Consider the following 22,988-nt stretch of genomic DNA (forward strand, 5'->3'; position numbering starts at 1 on the left):
AACAGATTTCTCCTCACAGCCTGTCCTGCAGTTTGTTGTTGTTTTTTTTTAATTCTGCTCCTATTTAACCATAAAGGATTGCAAAAGAGTTAAAATCTTCCCGGTTGAAAACCTGTGCCTGACTTGAGTCTCCGGGCACTGCAGAACCATTTCCTGTGATTGCAGCAGAGAGAGAGATAAAATTCCACTGTGGTGGGAATAAACCGAAATTAGATCAAAGATTTCCGGATAATTAAGAGTTCCAAACCACAATCTCTTTTGCTGCTTTTTGCTTGAATCTACTTTTTTTTTTTTTTTTTCCAGGCAAACAGGGCAGTGCTTCACACAGGAAGCCAAATTTGCCTATCAAAAACAACAATCCAAACTGAAAGCGTGACAAGAGCCGAACCGCATTTGCATCCACTGCAAATCCCCAGGCAAACCCGTACCACCCCGCAAGCAGAGGGCTCAGGAGGTGCCTCGGTGGCTGAGCGCTTCCTCCGCGGACACACGCAAGAGCAGCACAGGTGGATGGAACTGGCGGATTTGGGGTGTGAGCTTCTAGCTCTTCTGCCGTGAAGCAGCTCAGCGCCTAGTTTTGGGCGAGGAGCTGGAGAGAAGAGGCTGGCAGAGGTGGCAACACAGAGCGAGCCCGGGGCTGTGGCGCGGCTGCCGAGCTGTCCCGGGGGGCTGCCGAGAGCCCCCCGCTCAGCCCCATGCACTGATGGAGGACAGCAGCCGCCAGCTCCCGCGCTATAAAAGCCAGGAGAGGCCTGGGGTGGGGCTGGCGTCAGCGGGCAGTGTCTCCCTGCGAGCAGGTACGTGTCGGCGCCCTGCGCGGCTGGGAGGGCTCGGGGCGGGGGCCGAGCGCTCGGGGCTGCTGCGGTCCCTCCCGCCCGCGGGGCGCGGAGCTGCCCCGCTCTGCTGCGGCCGCGGGGGGAGCCCAGCCCGGCCCGGCGCCGCAGCCCCGCCGCTCCCCGCCTCCCGGGAGCCGCAGCTGGCAGCGGCCGGGGGTGCAGCTCCGCGGGCGGCGGCGCAGCCTGGCCGGGCCGCCCGCGCCTCGTCGGTGGTGGCGCGCATCGCCTCCGTCCTGCCCCCGCGGCGGGCAGGGCCGCCCAAGCGGAGCCCTCCTCCCTGCCTCCCGCCCTCCTCCCGCCGCCGCACACCCCGAGGAACGGCTTGTTTTCCTGCCCGGATGATGGATTTCTCCGCAAGGTCATCCCTGCCCGCGGCGGCGGTGTGCCCGCGGCTCCCCGTGCGCCGCCGCGGAGGTAAGGGGCGGGGGGAGCGGAGCGGGCACGGGGAGCACCTCCGCGGCGCACACACGGCACAGAGCGCGTTCGGCGCCGGAGAGCGGAGGGGTGGGAGCGTGGGCAGCTGCCGGGGCGAGGCGGGGTGCCTCGCCCTGCCGCCCGTGCCCGGCGCGGGGTCCGAGCCGCGCCCGCGGAGAGCATCCCGGGCAGCAGAGCCGTGCCCCGCTCCGCGACGGGAGGGGCTGCGGCCGGGCCCCGAGGGCTCCTCGCTCATCCTCTGCCCGTTTGTACCGCCGCTTGTAAGCGACTTTTAGCTCCCGCGTGGTCCGGGAGCGCTGAAAACTTAAGGGAAAAAAAAATAAAAAAAGAGGAGGGAATAGTGATGAGATGCCCCCCACCGCCGGGACGGGCAGGGGGATGCGCGGCGCGGTCGCCACGGCAACGTGCCCGCGGCCGCGATGTCGCAGCGCGGAAGATGCTCCGGAGGAGCCGCCGCCGCGGGGGCAACCCCAGCTGCCGCCTTGGCCGCCCGGAGCGGGGATCGCGGCCAAGGGGCGTCCCCGGGCCGAAGCCGGGCGGACACAGCGGTGAGGGTGAGCTGGGGTACCCCCGGGGGGTTGCCTGCGGTGCCCGGGGCTCCCCAGACCGTGGTGTGGCGGCTCTGGGCCGAGAGCGGGAGGGTGGTCAGCTCGGATTGCGGGCTGGGATGTCACGGTCAAGGAGCATCGCGCAGTGAGGGTTGGCCAGGTGATGTCCCTTGCCTGGCTCAGGGCGTTGGGGCTGGGCACGAATCCCTCACGGCCTTTTCCTTCTCTTGCTGTAGTTGGTGACAAAACTACTGATGATGTCAGCTCCTGGTCTGTGGCTTGTGTTGCCCACAGTCAGCTTGTGTTTTGTGCCCCATACGGGCCTTGGCTTCGTTAATGCTTTATTCTTTCATCCCTCTTTTTCTGGCAAGGATAACAATGCTGGTGGGTGGATTTATTAGAATCATAAGGAATTATTATGATCCAATAGTCTAACCTCCTATATAATATAAAGCAGAAACTAGTCCCCAGTGATTCCAAGGTCTGGCCCACCAGTCTCTTCAAACAGTCTTGATTTAATGACTTCCAACGATGGGAATTGACTACATTCCTGGATAATTGGCTCCAATTTTTAATCGCTTTGTTAAACGTTTGCATTTCTTTTCCACTTTGAACTTTTCTGACTTCATCTTCTAGCTACTGGATCTTGTAGCGCTTTGTCTGTCAGATTAAATAGCTATCTAGTTTCAGATCATCTCTCTCTGCTCAAGTATTTAAGGGCAGTAATTAAATAGCCACTTAACGTTGTCTCTGATGAGATAAATAGACCTGACTCTCTTGGTCTCTCCCTGGAATGCAGATGCTCCCCAGGAGAAATGCCTGGGCTGCTCCTCTCTGAGCCTCCAGCACCGTCCTTGCTGGCCACCGGTGCTGCACTGTGGCTTCCAGGAAGGGCCTTGTTAGTGTCACGTGTGGAGATAATAACCTCGTGCTCGGTATTCCCCTGTCTATTCACCCAATGGTACAAACTTTTCTTTCCCACGACTACACGGTGGGAACTTCTGTTCCATTAGAAACAGGCAGTGATCTCTGCATTTCTTTGCAAGCCAGGGTTTTCTCAGAAGCTGGTTGTCTGTCCTGTAAGGAGCATTTGAATTAAATATTTCTACATGTATAACTTTGGATCTGCCTATGTTAGAGTTTTTCCCCGCCTCATATCACCTTGCTTATGTGGAGTCTGCAGCTCAGGAATCACAACAGACTCCTGAATCACAATCTGACTTCCTCTAGAAGTCAGAAGGGTTTCTTTTCCTGGGTCCTCCATCCTAAAAGGTCTGTCTTCTCCCCCAGCCAACTTCAAATAAGTTTAAGGTCATCTGGAGTAAATAGTACCAAGAAGTTATACTGAGCAATATCCAAACTGCTAACTGAAAGTGCCCATTACAGTGAATTGCTTTTGTAACTGCTTTTGTTCAGCTGTGGCTCCAAGTCTTGGTGAGAGAGAAAGAGAATTGCTTTCCTGTCTTTAAAGAGCTGTAAATCCCACTGCTGGCTATGATGTCTAGGCTGACACATACAGTGTCATTATTTTTCAAGTCTTTAACTTGAACATTGTGAGTTTTACTTGCTCTGAAGCATGCTTAAGCCTGGATTTACAGCTGTCTAGAAAGCACAATGTCTGAGAGTATAGGCTAGAGGTAGGTGGTTTTGACAGAATATTGTCAATTTTTCCAGCAGCATGTAGCATCTTGATTCTCAACTAGAGGATGAGATTGAGTAGTCTGAAGGCACCTTCTGCGGGAGATGGTATAAAGTAAAGTTCTTTGAAATTAACTTTTTTTGTTTAGGTTGGGTTTTGGTTTTTTGGGGTTTTTTGTTAGTTTGTTTTTTGGTTTTTGGTGGGGTTGTTTTTGTTGTTGTTGTAGTTGTTTGGGGCTTGCATGTTTGTAACCACCTTGACTTGCCCTGTCTGTAAGCTTAATGCACAGTGAGGGAGGGTGATATAAGAGGTCTGAAAATTAAAGGCCTTTACATGCAGACCAAGTGATATAATGATGCTTGTAAGGTTTGTTTGCACAAATACAGATAGCAGGTTTCAGCCTTTAGAATGACCTAGTTGTCTTCAAAGTGTTAAAATTAAGAAAAGTACACTCTGATTGTGTAACATCTTAAATGTCAGGACAAAGAGTCTTCTTGAAATTTCATGAGGATTTTTTTATTACAAGTCTCAGAAAATGTCTGTTCAAAAGATTCCACAAAGTATAGATGGTGATGCACTAAATATAAACAGTGGTGGTCCCTTAAATGTCTGAAAAATCATCACAGAGCTCAATACCACATCTGATTGAACAGAGTAAAAGGGAGCTCTAGAATTCTGATGAATTTTCTACAGGCTGGTGTCAGCATCTAAGGAATTGTTTCTCAATTGTTTGTCCTATTGTGTATCCTCCCAGTATGAAATTCTGAAATGTTACTACCCGAGAGATATCCTTCCCTCACCCACTCAAACTCAGCTTCCATCCCCCAAACTGGGCTAGTATCTCAGAGTTTTTTAACATATGTTTTCCCTTGGCATGATTGCACCTTTTCTTCAACTCCTTTTGCAATCAGCAGAATATGTGTATATTTCCTTAGGGTGGCTGGTCCCAAAAGTTATTAATTTCTGAATTATGAAGCCCATCCAGAGTTAGCCCAGCGTTAAGAACAGTGGCTGTTAATTCTACAAGGCCAGGAGAGACAGAAGGTGGTATTTTTGAGTCTCAAACTTGCTGAAGACTGTCCAGCAAGTGCTAGCTTGGACAGATTTCGTTAGCAAAATACTTTGGTAGTGGTGAAATTTGTCAGATTTGGGTCCGGCAACTGTTTCTGACACCATTATTTTTAAGAACGTAAACTCCCTCTGTCAGACTCAGCCAAAGCTAAGGGGAACAACATCCTGCCTCCAGTTTGTGAAATCCCCACTGCTGTGGGAGTACAAGCAATCTGCTCATAGTCTCACAGCTACAGATGGAATAATTTCATAATTTAGGATTGTGCTTCTCGCAGCACATCACTTCTTAATTTATAACTCCCACTCTAAAGGCAGAGTTGGGATGTAGGCTGAATCTACTGCTTTTGTGGATTTAACAGCAATCCTGGATTAGGACTGACATTACCTAATGGTATGCAATGACCTCATAGCTTTCATACCTGCTGCACAGTGAATTGGTTCTGTTAGTGCAAAACTCTTCAAAATTAGTTGTGTTGTTACTGGCAGTATTTTCATATTATTATGGCAGATTAGACATGCAAAAAAAGTCACCCAGAGTTGTTTCTGCATTAACCTTGAATATAAATTGGGTGCCCTAATTGTAAGCCTCAATTCTCTGTGGCAACATGACTAAACCAAATGCATATTTGGTCTTCCACATCGGATTGTTTAGGTAAACATCACCTTCTTGAGAGTCAGAACAAAAAAAAGATGGACAATTTTACTGACAAAACCAAGTTCTGGACATGTTCTGAATGAAATTAAGTTACTGTCCAGTAGGGAAAGTTTTTGAAAGTATATCTAAATACAGTTTACTTTTACAAATAGTAAAAATAGAAAAGGTCTATATATATCTGTTTAATTACATATTTGGACTTTGAACTCGGTAACAGTTCTATAGAAACAAAGACAGGTACCGATTAAAAGTTTAATCACACTCAATTGGTTACTTATTAACATCTAGTTATTTGTCTCTTGGGAGTCTGTGGCTAAGAGCTCACACTTGTAAATTGGCAGCAGATCCTAGAGGGTTGAGGTGTCAGCATGCTGCTGAGTAAATAGGGAAGAAAATGCAGTGCCAACTCCGTGCAGACTGTGGGGGAGAAAGGCAGAGGAAAAGGTGGGCACCAGAGGAGGGATGACTGGGAACCAGCATAATACTGTTTTGCACCTGTTTGTCCTCTGTCAGCAGTGGACACATGAACTTGATGAAAACAATTAAGTGGAGGGAAGAATGCCTACAATGACAAATATGACAATGGTTTGTTGTAAAATACTGCTACAGGTATGCCCACAGAGGACAGATTCCATTCTTTCCCCACATCTCTGACTCCATGACCATGTGTAACAGAGCTTGTGGCAGGTACGGAAACTATTATCACAGCCAATATCAACCACACATCCAGCAAGATACAGTATCTATTAAATTATCCAGGAAAAAGTGTCTGTATCTATAATACAGACACTGAGTGTAATTGTTAGCAATCGTTAGCAATACATGTTACTTCTACTGTTCATTTCATTGTACTTATTAGACATCAGTAATATGTGGTAGTAACAGCTGAGTTTGTGTGTTTCCTTGCCTGTTTTCCTCCCTCTGAGAGTAGTTCTTTTAGAGGAACAAGGAGTTAATCAAGGGGGACACAGACACCCCAGTGCTCTGTTAAACTGTTAGTATCTGTGCCATCAGCATGGCTACACGCTGTTGGTGTCTGTGTCTAACACAGTGGAGACCAGCTCTGCGCTCAGGCTAAAGGCTTGTATCACCTGGCAGGTGGTAACAATTCATTTTCTAATCTAAGTTATATCACTGTTGTCTAGCTTTGGAGAAGACATATTCTGCTGAGGGAGTGGAGGAGAAGTTTTTTAGGAGAGGATCACAAGACATATGTGTTCTGAGATATTTATCATCTCCCTTTCAGGCAACCCTCACAGTCAAACTCAACCATGATAAAACAGATATGATGCACATTGCTAGACAGGAATCTTCTCTGCGGTCTGGTGACCTCCTGATCCAGGAAGCAGCAGCAGCATTGCTGAGTTTAAAATCATTCATATTGTCTGTGGATTGATTGTGGTTACATAGTACATTAATGCACACACAAGTCAGGGGGAAAGCAGTGTTTCCTGGGGCATTGGTAGTCTGGGTGATTCTGGCAAGAGCTAATGAAGTTATTTTAGTGCTTCAGTTAGCTACAATAGTGAACTAAAGCACAGGTCAGGACTGGTGTAGGAAAGGCTACCTAGAGATTTCAACCAGAAGTATTATTATTTTCTGAGAAGTATTCTTATTTTCTGAAGAAAACATGTACCAAACATAAACAGAACACAATGACCAAACATGCAGCTTTGGAAAGGCAGATCTTACTATTTTCCCTTTTTCTGACTTTTTTCCTGCTAAATGGACAAAGTGTTTCTAAAAATTTTGAGAAGTAATCAATGTTTGCTTGAATTCTCACGGTGACACCTCTATCTTGAGATTCTCCTGTAGCTCAGTGATGGTAATTAATATTGTCAGCTCTTCAAAATCATCATGCAATTATCACCAGTTGGCATTTTTATCCTGAAGAACAGGATGGCTTTCTATATGCATATGTGTCTTCCTACTCCTTTTGGAGAAAATTGAGCAAATATTGGCAATTGCAGTTGGAATCCCAGACCGCATTCTAATGGTGAAAATCTCTTTCCCGTGATGCTAATGTGCAAACAAACAAAGTTCAGTTTTTAAAAGGGAAGTCAAACAAGAAAAAAGGCAAAATGCAACATGGAGATGTGTAATTATTTTTACTGTTTTTCATGCATAAACCCCACAATTTCAAACAGAGGGCATGAATACTATGCTACATTATGACTAATCTTAAAAGGATACCTTAAAAAGCAATGGCCTATCCCAGATGATGACAGGGAAGTCAGTGAAGAATTAATTCAGGAATTTGCTGGTGACTCCAGGACCCCTCTTTACATGCATGAAACAATCACTAGAAAACTGAGAAAATCAGTCAAGATGTTATCATGGAAACACTGGGAATTTCCAACACAAGATAACAAAGAATCTGATGTTTACCTTAAATTTGCATAAACAGGAGTCAATTCATTAACATTTATGTAGAAAGAAAAATTACATGGCTAGGCACAATTTTCAGATGGATGGATTTTTCCTTTGCTGGGTGAAAGAGAAGGAAAAGAACAGTAGGCTGGTTACTAATCTGATTTTACATAGCTTTGGGAAGAGATGAGTGTTGCTGTTAGTAGCAGGTAGAGTTGGCACATGATTTCTCTGGTCAGGGAAATTTGGTGTCTGCCAGCTTTGGGGTGAGCAGAGTCCCTTAACCTAAAGCTAGCCTGACTGAAAGTTATTTTCTACTCGAGGGCAGTCATTTTATCTTAGTAAAAAACTGTAAAATGTTTTGAAGTCCAAAGACTGGACTTCACCTTCGGTGTATTGCCAGTGAGATCTTAACCCAAAAATTAGTGTGTCTGCTGAGTGCTCATGAAACAGTCCCTCTGCTTCCATAGGGCTCCAGGACTCTGTGGAGTTTTGCCACAAACAGGGTCAAACAACAAATTAAGTCTGTGAAGTTGGTATAACAGAGCAGGTAAGAAATTTTCCAGCAAAGAAGGTGATGTGGACAGGGCACTGTTGCATTTTAGCAAATCCCTGTTTTCTTAGACTACTGGAGCTACAATTCAGAGCAGCTTTTAGGATGACCTTTGGGCACTGAGGAATGAGTTAGACATGACCAGGTCCCAACTTCAGGAAGTGGAGAGGTGTAAAAGTCTTGTAAATCTTCCCAGCTCAGCTCCCCTAGAAGCAGTCTGGCTTTTGAGGACTTAGCTAGCCTAGCCCTTTGGATAGAACATGCTGAAGGATAATCACACTGCAGTTTGTAACAAACTAAAGGGTCACTTTCATTGAAGTCACTCTCCTTCCTCTGAAGCATCAGTTTCATGGAAAACTTCACACAATTGGAAGATTAAGGTTGAGATGACTCATTAAGGAAATTATGGAATATCATAAGCATGCTGGAGAGTGTAGTAAGGGATGGAAGTAATAGTGATAAAATACTTGTCAGAAAGATGATAGTCTTTAAAAGAGCTGTATGGAAACAAGATGACAGAATTACTCCACTCTGAAAGGCTGGCATTTCACAACTCTTTATAATACTGCTGCACACCACAGCCTCTCCATGTTAATTAAAAGAAAAAATGTTAATCTTGCCCTTAAGGTTAATAATTAGGGAGTATCTGTTAAAAGCCAGTAAAGAGGCTAGGAAGGTTTGCATGAGTTTGAGGCCTCAGATTTCTTTCTGCTCAAGCTAAGTAGTAGCCTTACAAGAACAGCTGTTTCAGTACTCCATAAAATAACATCAGTTGCCATCTGTCCACAGGGACAGGTATCCCAGCTACAAAGTCAGCTGTGGAGATATTTGACAATTTTTAGTTGCAGCACCAAAGGCATTTCACAGAAAGTGTAAGAGGTGTTTCAGAGAGTCATCTCAAGTGCATGGTATGGCAGAATAAAGTGACCAGGCTTTCAGGGCCCTGCCTGCTGTCCCATTCTTCAGATAAACCAGTTCACACCGTAAGCCAGAGCATTAGTAACTGCAAATGTGCTTTCACCTACCTCAGCCAAGAGCTGATTAGACTTGGAAGACCATACCTGCATGTGATGACTTCAGGTCAGCACTGTGCAGAATCTGTGCTGCTATCTCATGCCTGAGAACACAGGGTTTGTCAGCTGAATTCATCCTGAATTTATCACATGTAGTTTTGGCCATGTACTAATGGGGCTAAAAATGCATGAAGATGCCCTGTGAACTATGACTGAGGAATAAAAGCGGTTCATTCATTTCCTGGGAAGCCAAGCAAGCTACATCAGGAGCTGCAGAGAAGTTTTAACAAATGGGTATTACAAAAGGATTAGCTTCATTAATTTGGCTGCTTGTGCTTTTGGCACTCAGGAATTAATCCAGCCTTTATTGATTGTTTTGAGTCTCAATTAGCTTGATGCCTAGGAAGGGACAAGCAGTTTCCTCCTGCATATAGCAGACGTAGAAACTCAGAGATGGTCTTTCTTTTGGTGAGAAAAGGGGTTTTTACTTCCTCTCTGGGTTCAGGGTACACATCAACTTAAAAGAAACAATTCAATCCTCAAGTCATGGGCCACAGTGCAATAAAAGCAGATAATATCCTATCATAAAGCCTGGGAGCTTTCCCTCAGAAATACTCTTCTATTAAACAGTCTATTTAAGAATTGCTTCCAGCTGGACCATGCTTGGCCATTATCACATAAACATGTGAGTTGATATTGGGAAATAGGAGAACAGTATTTATCCATTTCAAAAGATGCCCTTAATATGAAGGGCCTCAAGGGAATATTGCTTGGAAAACAAATTTTCATAATAAAATGACCTATTTTAGAATTACAGTTTTCCATGCTGGAGGGGACAGGAAGGTGGCAGGATGCTTGCCAAAGAGATGGACAATAAGCACAGTCACACTTGCTCCCTAACGAGAAGATGAGTGGACTGAATGTATTCATGAGGAAGTACCCTGGGCTTTTGAGGTGGTTTTTTGTTGTTTATTTGGGGTTGGTGTAGGGTTCTTTTCTTTTTTTTCCTGCTAGGTTCCTGCATGCAGGCTATTTGCCTGTGTCTGCTATATCCAGATTGGCATGCCTGCAGGAATGTGAGCAGACCTTCCTACCAGCAGCCAGCTCAAACATGCAGATGACGGGGAGACAACCCACACAATGTCTGAGCCGCTCCTCAGAAAGCCTTAGGAGAAGAAAATGAAGTAAAAGGACAGCAAAGCTAATAATAGTTTGGTTAAGTATGTACCAGGAAAGCAAGCTTCAATTACATTATGCCTCTAATACCAGGATCCCAAGTAGTGAGCTCTGTAAGAAGTGTTATTTGCTGTTACTCATCAGTTCCGTCTGTGTGGATGCTCCAGGACAACTCATGGGGTGTTTTTCCTCCAGGAGCAGAGCCTGCCTTCTAGTGACTAATGAATCCCACCTACTCAGCCCCAGTTTGTCTCATATTTGTCTGCTGAAACCCTTCTTCTTTTTCAATGTGATTTATAATCTCAACTTCAGCGATCGAAATTAGTCTTTAATGACCACACGAGTTCAACTAGTTGGCAATCAGAGCCACACCTGTTATTGTAAATATCACATCAGAGTCAGTAGCTAACATGCTGCTCAGAACAGGAAACTTAATTAGATAGGTGAAATTTGACCTTGCAGTTAAAGGCTGTAATTCTTTTGATGCAAATGCCATTAATGGAGCTGCAGCAGTTTACAGGAGGTATAAATCTGACCTTTTGCCAGAGGTATCTAACCAGAGATATTAAATTAACATGAAATTGTTCCCAACACAACAGTTGCCATTCTGACAGGAAGCCAAACCACATCATCCTTTCAGTCATCCTCTCTGAGACAAGTGATTCATAATGAATATAGGGCAGATGAGGTAGAGATGAATGGACAGAATATTCAGCTGTGGTACTTCAGCCAGCCAGTAGCATGCCCTTTGAAATCCTTGTCCTCTAGGCTCTAGTGATGGTCCAGTAATACTACTGGCTGGAACAGAGCAATGGTGCCACCCTAGAGATCAGACAATCATGATAATGAACTCTCAAGAGCTACAGGTTTGACTGTACCAGGATTTCTGCAGATCTGGAACCCATTTCCAGTGCGCTTGATGGAGCCTGCTGTGCAGGTTTCAAGCCCAAAGTTTTCTATGCAATGACAGGAAGCAGTTGCAACAGCTTCCTGTCATTGATTTTAAGAAAGGCTGGAGTGGCAGAAAATTTGCAGAGAAAAAGGCACTGAAAGGGTCTTGTCATGACCTTCTCAGTCCTGTGTCGGGTTGCAGAGAGGAGTTTTCTCCTCTCTTTCTGCAGCCTTCCTGATGCTTCTTTGAGCCTTTTTCTGACTGGATTAATGCTTCAACTTCTCTTACCTTGAATGGAAACATGAGTGTAAAACTCTTTTGCACTGTGAAGTTAAAGACACAGTTAAATTTGTTTTGGGCTAAACCTGTTAGCTCAGCTTTGGAGAGCATTTTGAAGAAGAAATGCACATGAATATATGTATATCACCCTTTGAACTAATGTAGGATCAGCATTTGTGTGTTGCATGTGGAATTTCATTCATGGGCTTCTGAGTTGACCTCCATGACCAGAATTTAACAGGGATAAATATCTTTTAGACACCTATTCTTGCTGTTAAATTCTTCACTGTTGACACTTGAAAGTGTTAATTGGTTGTATACACTGAATGATTAATTCTGTCTTTCTTGAAAGAGGATTTTTCTGCTCATGACTGAAAAGAGGGCAGTCTGGGAAAATGGACTTTCTCCCCTTATGCATATACACATTTTTTAGTTAAGTCTGTTTGGGGTTTTTTGTTTGTCTGAGGGTTTTTGGTGTGGATTTTTTGGTGGTTTATTTTTCTTCTTTTCCTGTCCCTATACACAGAAAAATACTTTCTGTATGATCAGAGAGCTGCCTTTTGAATAGTGTTTGGTGTTGGTCAACCATTAAAAGAGAGAAAGACCTAATACTTTACCAAAAAAACCCCAGGAAATGGGAAACAGTGCTCATCAGAGGCTTAGAAGGACAAAACAATCTTTACAATGTTCATAATGTTCAACTTGAACATGCAACGTGAGGCAGCAAGAGATGGGAACACGGTGAACATCACAAATACTTCAAACTGTCTTTCAAAAGTGATGCTATACCATGGTGCAAAAGACAATTTTAAAACATCTATTTATGAACAGTTTCCTGGCCTTGAGCGATATGAAGCTGTGAAATGGTCTGGCAAGGAGCACACAGTAAGAGACAGATGGGGACTCGAGTGCTGGAATAGCATTCAAGCCTGGGTCCAGGAGGCAGAGGGCCAACAGATTTCTCTTATCACAGGGACCAACCAACTTACTTTCCTCTGCACATCTTTTTTTTTCTCAAAGAGCAGGTTTCCCCTTCACCCCTTACCTCCTCATGCCTTCTTACCTGGAGAGAATTCACTCAGCAGTTGTAGAGGTATGACAGCCTCATAAATGGAGTAAAGTCACTGAATTCATATGGGAGAAAGCTGCTGTTCCCAAGGTCAGCATTAACTGTCAAGTTTTGTGGGAGAAACCTAGGACTGAGGCATGCTAACCTTGAAATTCAACAGCTGAGCTATTTCATCCAGTTGGTGCCCAGAGAGAGAAGGCATGTGGCCTAATGAATTTCTAGGTGTTTCAGTTTTTCCCTTAAAATAAAGGCAAAGCCCCCCCACATGAGGGGAAAAGAACACATTTTCTGTCCTGGGAAAGGAAAAGGGTGAGAGTTTTGAAACGTTGATGGGGGATTTTTCAGCCCATCTGCAGTGCTAACCACTCATCTGTCTCTCTCAAGCCACCTCATATGGCAGTCTGCACTTGCAAAAATATTTTTCTCCTGTTGACTTGGAGTAGAACAAACCCATCAGTTTTCCTGTGGCTGCCCACACCTGTGGCTCAGGGCTGTTAATAAATAGATGAGGGAGCAGAGTGAAGAGAGCTGAGATAATGAAAATGGAGCTACAGTAATTGCCTGGACTGTGCTGACCAGCAGCTGAGCAGGGATGGAGGGCAAGGTGGGCTTCTCACCACAGTGACAGCCTAGTTTCTTGGAGTGTGGCCTGAGTGTTCAATAATATGGGTATAAAATGAATACCTGATAAATTGCTCTTAGTTTCCCAGCTCTGTAGCCTGAACTTACTTGGTCCTCTGACACAATCTGCCTCTGTCCACACACTGCTTCCATTTGCTCTTGGTCTGCTCTGAGTTCACTTGCTCTGGCACACAGGCTACAGGTTTATAGGAGAGGTCTTGCAGAACAAATTGCCAGCCTTGCTTTCTGCAAGACAAGCAGCTCATCTGTAAGATGAAAAGATAATTGAGAAGAGTTGATGGCTCAGTATCTCATTGGCTGCTGCCCTGTTCACACTGGGTGTGCCCTCTTGTCATATGTTCATACCCCATCTGATCCCATGCCCTGCCTGAGCTTTCTGAACAGCAAGAGCAGTCACAGAGCCCTTTCCAAAAGTGCTTACCTCCTTGTGTGAACGCTTATGAATCTGCAGTGGTTGCAAGTACTTTCCTTGGGTGGAGTATGTGCAAGTACTTTTCCTAGGTCTGTAACATCCTTTGCTTATTCAGCTTTAAGGTGGTGGTTTTGCAGGGTTTGTTTTCCTTCTTTGCAAATGCTGGCAGCAGCATATTCTGTACATTTGTTTTGTTTTTTGGCTTTTATTTAACAGAAGTCTCTTTCCCTCTTTGTGGATTCAGGACTTGAATCTAGGAAGGGAAGACACCCATTTGAATGTTTTTTTTGTAATGTTGCAGGGGTGGATCACTAAGGCCAGGTTGCTGGGCTCATGATTGCACAGCTTTTAGTAGCAGATGATGAGATGCAGAAGAAAGGTGTTCTGTAGTTAAATCACTGACATTAGATACTGGCTGTTGCATAGCTTTCTCTGTGATCTTCATCTGTGTTAGATTGTATTGAAGAGGCAGAAAAAGTAGTGGTTCCTACCTTTGCTCTGTATCTTGCCTGCGTGAGTGATGAGTGTTTAGTATCTCTATGCTCACATGTAGCACCCAGCAAAATGGCAGAGTATGTTAGAACTGTCTGGCATTTCTTGGCTAAGAACAGGAATTTTAAAATTGTATTTTCAAAAATGCTGAGCAACGTTTGAGTCCTACTGGCTTTACTGGTATTTCTGATTATTCAGCACTTTTGAGCATCAGACTGGTTTGAATACCTGGCTTTAATCACCCAGATTAGGCTAGATGACTATCTTTGTTAGCATATATCAGATTTTATATGTATGTGTATGTCTGTCTTCAGTACTGTAAGTATGCATAGTTTGTGGTAATTCAAATTGTATCCATAAACAGGATGTCAATATAAATAAATTGTGGTCGGAAGCCTACTGTGCATTCACAGCTGTCAGATGACTGGTTGAAGTATCTAGTACTTATCTTCAAGAAGTCCTATGTGGAAATAAACCATCTTGTCTGGATTTTCATCCTGGCTCTAAGCTTCCCATGTGTTTTCTCACTCTTTCAAGTGTGCCTCTGTGCATGGGGCATTGATGTTCAATGTGAGTCCAGTAATTAAACCCTAAGCCGTGAATGATCCTTTTTCACGCCCTGCCAGCTTCCACCCCAGCTGACTTAGAAACAAGGACAAAGCCATCCCACAGCCCTGCTCGCTCACAGCTGTGCTCCAGCAAGGTACAGCTTGACCTTAGATCACTTCTAAGATCTGCAGGTTAAATATGCTGGCAGCTTGAGCAAGGGCAGCTAAAACTGCTCCAAAGAAGAATAAAAAGCAGTGCAGCCTGATGGGAGGTGCTGGGCATTAGGAGATGAACTCAGTAATTGCTTGGGGGTGCCACCTTATATATGGGGGTTTTTTTTGTCTCTTAATTTTTTTTATTTTGAATGCTTGGGGGCATGATTTGCTTGCTGTGTGTAGCATGAGAAGCTGGAAGGTGAGCTGGAGGGATAGCTGCCAGGTGAGTGCCAGTCATGCTGCCCATGGGGATGTCTGCTTCAGGCTTGGCCAGGTGGTCGAGGCAGCCGGCTTCAATAAACCTGAGACTGTTAAACTTGGATGTGATATATCTCCTTTGAGCTGTCATTTTAATTAATGTTAATTATACTCATTAACCAATCTGGCAATCATCCTGAGGGACAGTGGTTCAAGTCAAAGTTAGTGTTTTTTTACTGGTGCCTTCATCAGTGCGCGCGTTGCTTCAGTCACCTGATAAACGTTAATGTGAATCCACCTATCCTAAATGCAGAAGAAATGAGGAGGTGTGCCCAGCAATAGGCTCAGTGTAATCCTTGAACCCTAACTTGGAAATGCCAGCCTTTGGCAGAAGCAGGGATGTCCTATCAGCCTGGTGTAAGCCTTGCAGAGTTCCAGGGTGTGGACTGGACCATACTCATAGTGTGGATAAGGCAGAGGTCCATGGTATGGATATGGCTGTGCCAAACTGAAGTGAGCACTGCTTTGGCTTACAACACCTGCTGTGCCTCTGTTTCCAGCCTGTTTTATTGAACTAGTCTCCAGATTTTGCATTGTTATCTCTTAAATATTGTCTGTCTTGAGGAAGTGATCCTGGGCTTAGTTTGGTTCCAAGACAGATGGGACTTCCCAGGTCAGACACTAAATAAGGATTTGTTTTAAGAGCACTGAGATTTTTAAGAATTCAGAAGCAGAGAATGTAATTATTCTTAAGCCTGTGAAAATCATATTTGAATCACAGTATAAAATGCTGGAGACAGTTGGGTACCTTAGCCCCCCTTCTTAGGCTAGAAGGATAGAAGCCCATTGAATGTTGAATGTAGGGATAAAAATACATGTTTTGAATAAGCCATTGTTAAGAAACAATTCTAGCAGAAGTGAGGATGGTTCCTACAATTGTTAGTGTGGGAGATTTTACACCTCTGGGCTGCCTGCAAGGGCAGCTTTAAAAAGCTATTGCCATCAAACACCTGTGAGATAGACTGCAAATAATGAATTGTTCCTAAAATAAGCCATCATACAGCACAGCTGTTGGTGTTTTTCTTTGCTGTAGGAAGGTGGAGGTGTTGAGAGAGTGACTTGGTGGCTGAATTGGCTTCTTCACCCTCAGGAAGCACTGCAGTCTCTTTGTTCAAGCCCATCTGAGTGCTGGATGGAGAAGACTTAAGAGCCTCTCTTTGCCCCAGAGGGTTCTCTGAGTGTGTGGTGAATTTCAGGACCCAAAGTTAGTGATGCACGGTTTGGGAGTTGATCTTTAGCAATGTTGAGGTGCTATCAGTGCTAGTACTGCCTTTGCTCAAGCCAAGAGCCAGAACACTAAGTTTCTCTCAATTTTAGCTGATCAGATCTGCCATAGTGGCACAGTTGCTGTCATCTGTGAGGTTTCTCAGATGTCTTTCAACACTTTCTGTCAGCTCTGGCTGGAGACCAAAGCAGACCTGGTGTGGTTTATAGCTGTAATATTTTACCAATGTGTTCCCATCTGGCATTGCCCTTCCTTAGAGCTGGGTGACTGGAAGCCTCACCTGCCCTCAGTGCTTTGTACACTGCTAGGCTGTTCCATCATTCTGGACATAAAGAGCAGTGGTCTTGCTGGTTATCTGCAGTATGTGACAAGTATTGGTTTCCCCACATCCCACATGCAGTACTTCATCAGTTAAACAAATAATGAGTGAGGTGCTGGTTTTGTCCAGTTCCACTAGGGTTAGTGTTCAACAAAATGAAGTGTATAGCCTCAAATAAAGAAAAAGAAGAGGCTGAGGATGAGATGACAGCTTTTCATGTAATGGTCTCACTAAAGTCACATCATAAGCTTGAGTGACTGAGGTGAGCAGCTTAGAGTCCTTAGCTGGACACACAGGTTTGAGTCATTGCCCTCAAAAGAGCATTTACTGGCATTGTAAAGATACCACAGAATTACTCAGATTTTATCCCTGAACACCGAAGGCCTCCAACCTGCAGCCATTTGGTTTCCTGCAGAGCCTCAATACATCAGACAAAAAGTGGCCCAGCGCATGGCACTTCCTCTCGTGGGTTTTTTGAGAAGGTGTTTAGCAGGAGGCAGTTTACTAAGGAGATTATTTTGTTCTTTTTGCTGCTCTTACTGTCAATGACAGCCAGCAGCAGAGCAAAGTGACAACATGAAAAAACAGGAAGCAACTGCTGAGGTGGCAGCAGGAAGAAGGCAAGATATTTTTAACTGTTGGGTTTTTTTTAAAAAAAAACCCCACGGTGATAGCTGTTTCAGCTGCCAGCCTCTCTATTCACGAGTTGTGTTTTGTGATAGCCAGGAGGCAAGAGCAGACATGGTGAGATCATCATCATGCCTTTCTTAGGTTAATCACACGGTACAGCAAATTTCTGTTACAGTAATGACTGGGTAGGCTCTGCATCCTTCTTCTCTAATTACATGCCATTTGGAGGAGTTCTTTTCCATTAGGGTAACGCCTGTAAATGACAATGGATATGTCCCTTGCCAGGTGCCTGTTATGTAAAGATCTATTCCCTTCTCTAATACTGAGCCCAGCATCTTCATTAAAATAATATGATATATGAGGAGAACTTAATTTTTTCAGATGGTGCATGAGTGTTAAACATTATCATTGGGTTTTACCTTATGCAAGAGACATTGAGCCTGCTGTCAGCTCTTCCAAGGCAGAATTATCTTACTTGCAAGGTTGGTCTTAAAATAAGAAGTGCTGCTACAATAGATTTCTCTGGGTACTGATAATATGGTTATTATCTAGGGTGGTAACTCTGCTCCTGGGGATGCTTCAGCCATGAGATGAATGTTTGTATTCAGTGCACTGAGGGAATGCTCTTAAGGAGGTCTTAATGAAATTCAGGAAACTTCCTTTTGAGGATCTGAAAGCGTGATAGAAGTACATTACAGCCTTTGTCTCTAGAGCCATGCTTTCCAAGACACACCTACTCAGCAGTGGTTATGTTTTCTGACCACACAAATGTGATTTTGGTCTTAGTCCAGCTCCCGATGGATGGATGTTCGTGTAAACCATATCATCCTGGTTGTTGCAAGTTGTCTGGGCAACAAGCAAGAACTGCAAAAAGTGCACAGACAAGAAGGCAGCATTTTGCTTTCATCCCTAAAGATGATCATTCTGCTTTATAATGAAGTCACGTTGGCATTGCTGTGTAGGACAAAGGTATTTATTGTTGGCTACTGCTATACTGCTCTCATGAAAAACACGGCTTTTGTTTGTCAGCTGTCAAACAAAAATGCAGTCAGCTGCATAAAATGCATAAATGAGGGGTTAGATTTCACCACACTTTTATCAGAAACATAGCAGGATAGGTAGGGAGTGAAAATCCCATTAGTCAGTTGGAAATTGTGTTGCTTGTGACACTAAATATGAAAGTGGTGTTTGAGAGGTCCATGTGACCCTCCTGTTGACATTCCTCAAACACCACGTCTTGTTTTTATGCAATTGAAAGCTGAAGAAAAACAAGCAGTGGCAGTGAGCTATGTGAAGTGGAGTCACCTGCCTGATGTGGACAGCAGGTTGCTGGTTTCCTCTCATGTGCATATGTCAGGAATGTGCATAACCTTCTTCCTGAAACATGGTTTGCCCTTGAAGTCAGGCTGCATTTCCTTAAAAATGACTTCCAGTGTCTGATACTGAAATAAGAAAAAATGGCAGATAAATAATGAGGCTAAACATAATAACATGCAATTAAAAAAAAAAAAAAAAAGGTAAAATATATATCCTTGTGGGTTTTACCCATGTGTCACATCCTATCTAAGGTGGCCCAGGATATAAGGTAGGAATATTGCTGTAGCTTATGCAACTGTTACAGCTGGCTGCCAGTCGGTGTAGTTGTTGTTTGATTTAGCTGTTTTCATAAAGCCATTTATCCTTCCCTTTCACCTTGGAGGAAAAAGACTGACGGGCTCTTGGCGGGGCTCTGCAGCAAGCCCAGTGTTCAGCAGGGACTTTTGCATGCTTACAAGGAAAGAGCTTTCTTTTCTTACCAAAGAAAGCCTTTTTGTGGGGTGCTGTAGCCCTGCCAGGAGGTGTGCAGGGAGAGAGCCTGTTTGCAGCCCCTGCTGCTGCCCAGGGCCCCTGTCTGCATCAGGGAGGATGCTTGGGAGGGTGAGCTGAGCAGGGAAGTGGAGACACAGGATGATATGGGGTGAAGAGTGTGGAGGTGATGCACATTCAGGCTGTCATCCAGCCCTCCTGTGGTTCCTTCCCGTGCCACCCTCCTCTGACCATGTGTGAGGCTCTTTGGAAAGATTGCAGAGGCTACGATTACATGACCATTGGAGCTTCTCCTGGAAAACGCTTTTAATCTGTGGGAAAGGATTGAACTTTGAAGGCTCAGAACTTCGCTGGCAGCAGATGGTACCACAATTCTTAATTTAAACCAGGATTTTCCATCTCCTTGCCAAATGTTGTCTTCTAGCAATCTTCTCAATACTGTATTTTCTATCACTTCTAGGTACTAGGTTTCCTTGCTTCAAAGTGTTGGAGTGCAAGGCAAACCCATTTTCTTTCTGGAAATGTGGAAGAGTTTCACTTAACCAAGGTTCACCCATAAATCTGTAACCATGTGGTCCTTACTCCCACACAAGCAAGATGCTCTTGCAGCACATCCACAGCACATGCCAGCCTGTTGCCTTTGGCCATTTCCAGAGGACAGTGACATTTTCAGCAGAGGCAGCCTAGCTTTCGGGGTCAAGTGGCATCACTAACAGTGCATGGTCTGCTGCCAGAGCCTCGAGCAGGTGCCAGAGCTGGGTGTGGGGTTTGCTGCTTGTCTCCTGGCCAGGGCAAGATGGGTGCTGCCCACAGGGAACAGATGGGACACAGGCTGGAACATCCTGTCTCAGAGCAGAGCTGTATTTCCTTTTCGATGGACATCTTTCTAATTGTAGGGTAAGCGCCAGCAGGACAGGAGAGCTGAATCATGCTTGATAGCCACACAGTTTTTATTCTCTGTGCCTGCCTATTAAAAGCCAATTGCAGATATTCTCACATATCTGTCCCTGAGTGACTGCTGAGGTACCTGTGTGTTCCTGGTCTGCTTTGAAATGCTGAAAGAAGGTCCTGCTCATGGCTCTTGGTAGGATATACTTATAGTTTGCCAGGAGCTGAGAGAAATGAAGAAAGGTGCAAAGCAGTTTGCTTTGCTTTGAATCAGTCCCAGAGGCCACTGTACCATTTGTAGGGCTGGCTTTACACATTTTCTCACCTGCAGGCTGTGAGCAGCAGGTTAAGCTGAGCTTTGTCCTTCCAAAGTGGAGTTACCACGCTCTGCACGCTGTGGAGTTAAAGGCTATACCTGGCAGAGAGATGGAAGATGAGGAGTCAACAACCAGAAAAATGCATTTCTTCAGCATGTACAAAATAATGCTAGATAAATCTTCAGTAGGTGTCAGGCTGATTGGCAGTCATCTCTTTTTTGGCAGAGAATGGCAATGCATCTTGCCCTTGATTTTCACTTGATTTTCGTGTTTATTACCATTACAAAGCAAGGACAAGCACTTACCCTCTCTTTTTGTGTTTGGACTTATTTCCCATTTTTACCTCTGCCGTTTCTATTTTTCATTGTGTCTTGACACCTTTCTGAGTAGATCTGATAGATAGTGCTGGTTAGAAGGATGCAAGTGCATATGTATATTTAAAATTTAAGGAAATGTGTTTTATTTTCTATATATTTAGTGGTCTAATACGAGTTCAGGTGAGACATTGTCTTTTTCCTCAGACCAGGAAATTAGAACAGAGGCTGAATTCCCACTTCAGCAGATGTTTATCTCTGTTCTTAACCAATGTAGCTATATAATGATTTTTGTGATGATCTGAGAGATCTTATAAGATTAGAACTATTAAGAGCAAGTGTTCAGCTATTTCATTTGCAGAGACAAGGTTGAAGAGAGGGCTCAAAGAGTAGGTGACTCAAGGAATGGAAAGCTGATGGGAATCCAGAATTGGGAAAGGTGTGCTTGGCTAGTTTGGGAGCTGCTTTTTAGTTGTTTTTACGGTTGAGGGTAGGTGGAGATGCTGGCAGTCTCATTTGTGCTTTTGCAGATTTTCAGATTTCTTCCAGAGAGAATGGGAGGCAGACTCTTACATAGGAATTTCCTGAAAATTTATTGGTTTGTATTATGAAACACACAGACTTTCTGGTTTTGTTGACTTTCTCATAAGCAGCAAGAGTAAAAATTGCAGTGTTATTTTATGGGGGGTTGGGGATTACCAAAATAAATAGGAGGCTTGTTACATTGTCAGCATTGAGTTGCCTGGAAACTTCTTGGGATTTGGGGTTTTTTTAACAGCACATAAAAGAGACCTGCCCAGTTAAAAGAGTCCATGAAGGTCTGCTGGCCAGACTTTGCCAAAGTTAAAAACTTCTTGTTGCAAAAGTCCAGATTAATTCTTTGTTGAGATGAGATTGACACAGGCAGGCTAATTTGATCTGCAAGAATAAGGGTAAGGAGAACTCAGTTGGTGTAGCAAATCTGTTCTTATTACTAAAAATTGATTTTGACCTTTGTCGAGATACTAATTTCACCTCCTATTAAAACTTTGGATGATTGCTCCAGGTCTGGCATACAAGACTTGAAAAATTCGTCAGCGATCTTGATTTGTTTTGACATGTTTTTTGGCCTTTTACTGAGTTTTGTATTTCTGTTTTTCCTAAGTGTTTGCTTGCAGGCAGTGTGGCTTGTTTGTTTGAATCTTCACTGTCTTGGCAGTTGAGTAGTGTTGCCCACAGGTCCCAATATTGTTCTTCATACCTATGTAACAGGACTCAAATAATAAAAATGAGACATAATTTTTATTATAATAATATAATAAAAATAATCATAAAAGTAAAAATGCATTTCCGATTCTGTAATCTGTTGGGCTTGCTGGCTGTTCTCTTGCATAAGGCTTAGAATTTTTTCTGATTTTTATTAATTCTTAAATTAGAATGTTTTTTAATTTAATTCTTAAATTAGAATGTTTTTTAAAATTACCAATTTAAAATTACCATGTTTATTTCAACTACTACAGTGCCTTTGGCTCCTGTCATTAGGATGGTTTAGTGATGGGTCTAGAAAGGAGCACCCGTGACTTTGACAACAAAGTCTTTACAGAAATCTTACTCTCATAAGCTAACTCATTTGCAGAGTCATTCCAGGCAGAAGAATGATCTACCCTCCAACCCATATTCAAGGGTCAAGCAGAATGTCTGGACTATGCTCAGTTGTTCCACATCAGAGAATAGGTCCAGGTGGATTTTCTGGGGCAAGATTTCTTCTGTTGACTTTATATGTCAAGGGCTGGTAGCAGAATCTTTTCTCATTGTCATATGAGGCAGACATTTAACTGTGTGCTTCAGGTGATGCTGCTGAAACGCCACTAAACAGATGGGGAGAATTCATGCAGGGGTTCAGACCAGAACTAATTAATTTAATTGAAAAATTAGGAATCGTTGCCCTGTTGAGTGGGTATGAGTTAAAAGATAATGCTCCAGTGTGCAGATTGCCTTGCCCAGGTTTTGTACAGTGAAGAACCAAACAGATTTTCTCTGAAATCTTTATTTCTTCTGAAACTGTTTGCTGAGTAGTACATCTCATCTTAAAAATGGGGATTGGTTTTGTTCTATTATTTGTGTAATTTTCCTTATATAAACTCCAGATCTAAAAAAATACGGGAAAAGATATCTGACCTGCCCAGTTGCATTTACTGGTTTGGTTTGGATTAATATCTGGGAAAGAGTCACAGAATTTAGTCCAATGGATGCCCAAAGCCATCTGCTCCTCTCCTCACAGCTATTAGATGTTTATAGTACAACAGCATGAACATGGAACATCTGTCCTTCCTTCAGGATTATGTTGGCTGTCTTAAAAATGAGAATAAAATGAAGGCAAGACCTGTTGGAGGCAGCCACGAGCTT

At 43.8% G+C, this 22,988-nt stretch overlaps 1 protein-coding gene across 4 annotated transcripts in view; it reads left to right on the forward strand.

Moving 5' to 3' along the window:
* Positions 1 to 297: 297 nt before the first annotated feature.
* GPRIN3 (GPRIN family member 3) overlaps positions 298 to 22,988 on the forward strand; it is a 33,185-nt gene continuing 10,494 nt past the window's right edge. The window contains exon 1 of one of the 4 annotated variants that reach the window (XM_085058032.1): positions 298 to 797. The gene's annotated coding sequence lies outside the window, so the exon portion shown is untranslated. Of the gene's footprint in view, positions 798 to 975; positions 1,251 to 1,491; positions 1,826 to 22,988 lie in introns of those variants that run through there. The other 3 variants (XM_085058034.1, XM_085058031.1, XM_085058033.1) reach the window with 3 other exon arrangements.

The sequence above is a fragment of the Lichenostomus cassidix genome, chromosome 4, assembly GCF_008360975.1.
Source record: "Lichenostomus cassidix isolate B80296 chromosome 4, HeHo_3.0, whole genome shotgun sequence".
NCBI lineage: Eukaryota > Metazoa > Chordata > Aves > Passeriformes > Meliphagidae > Lichenostomus > Lichenostomus cassidix.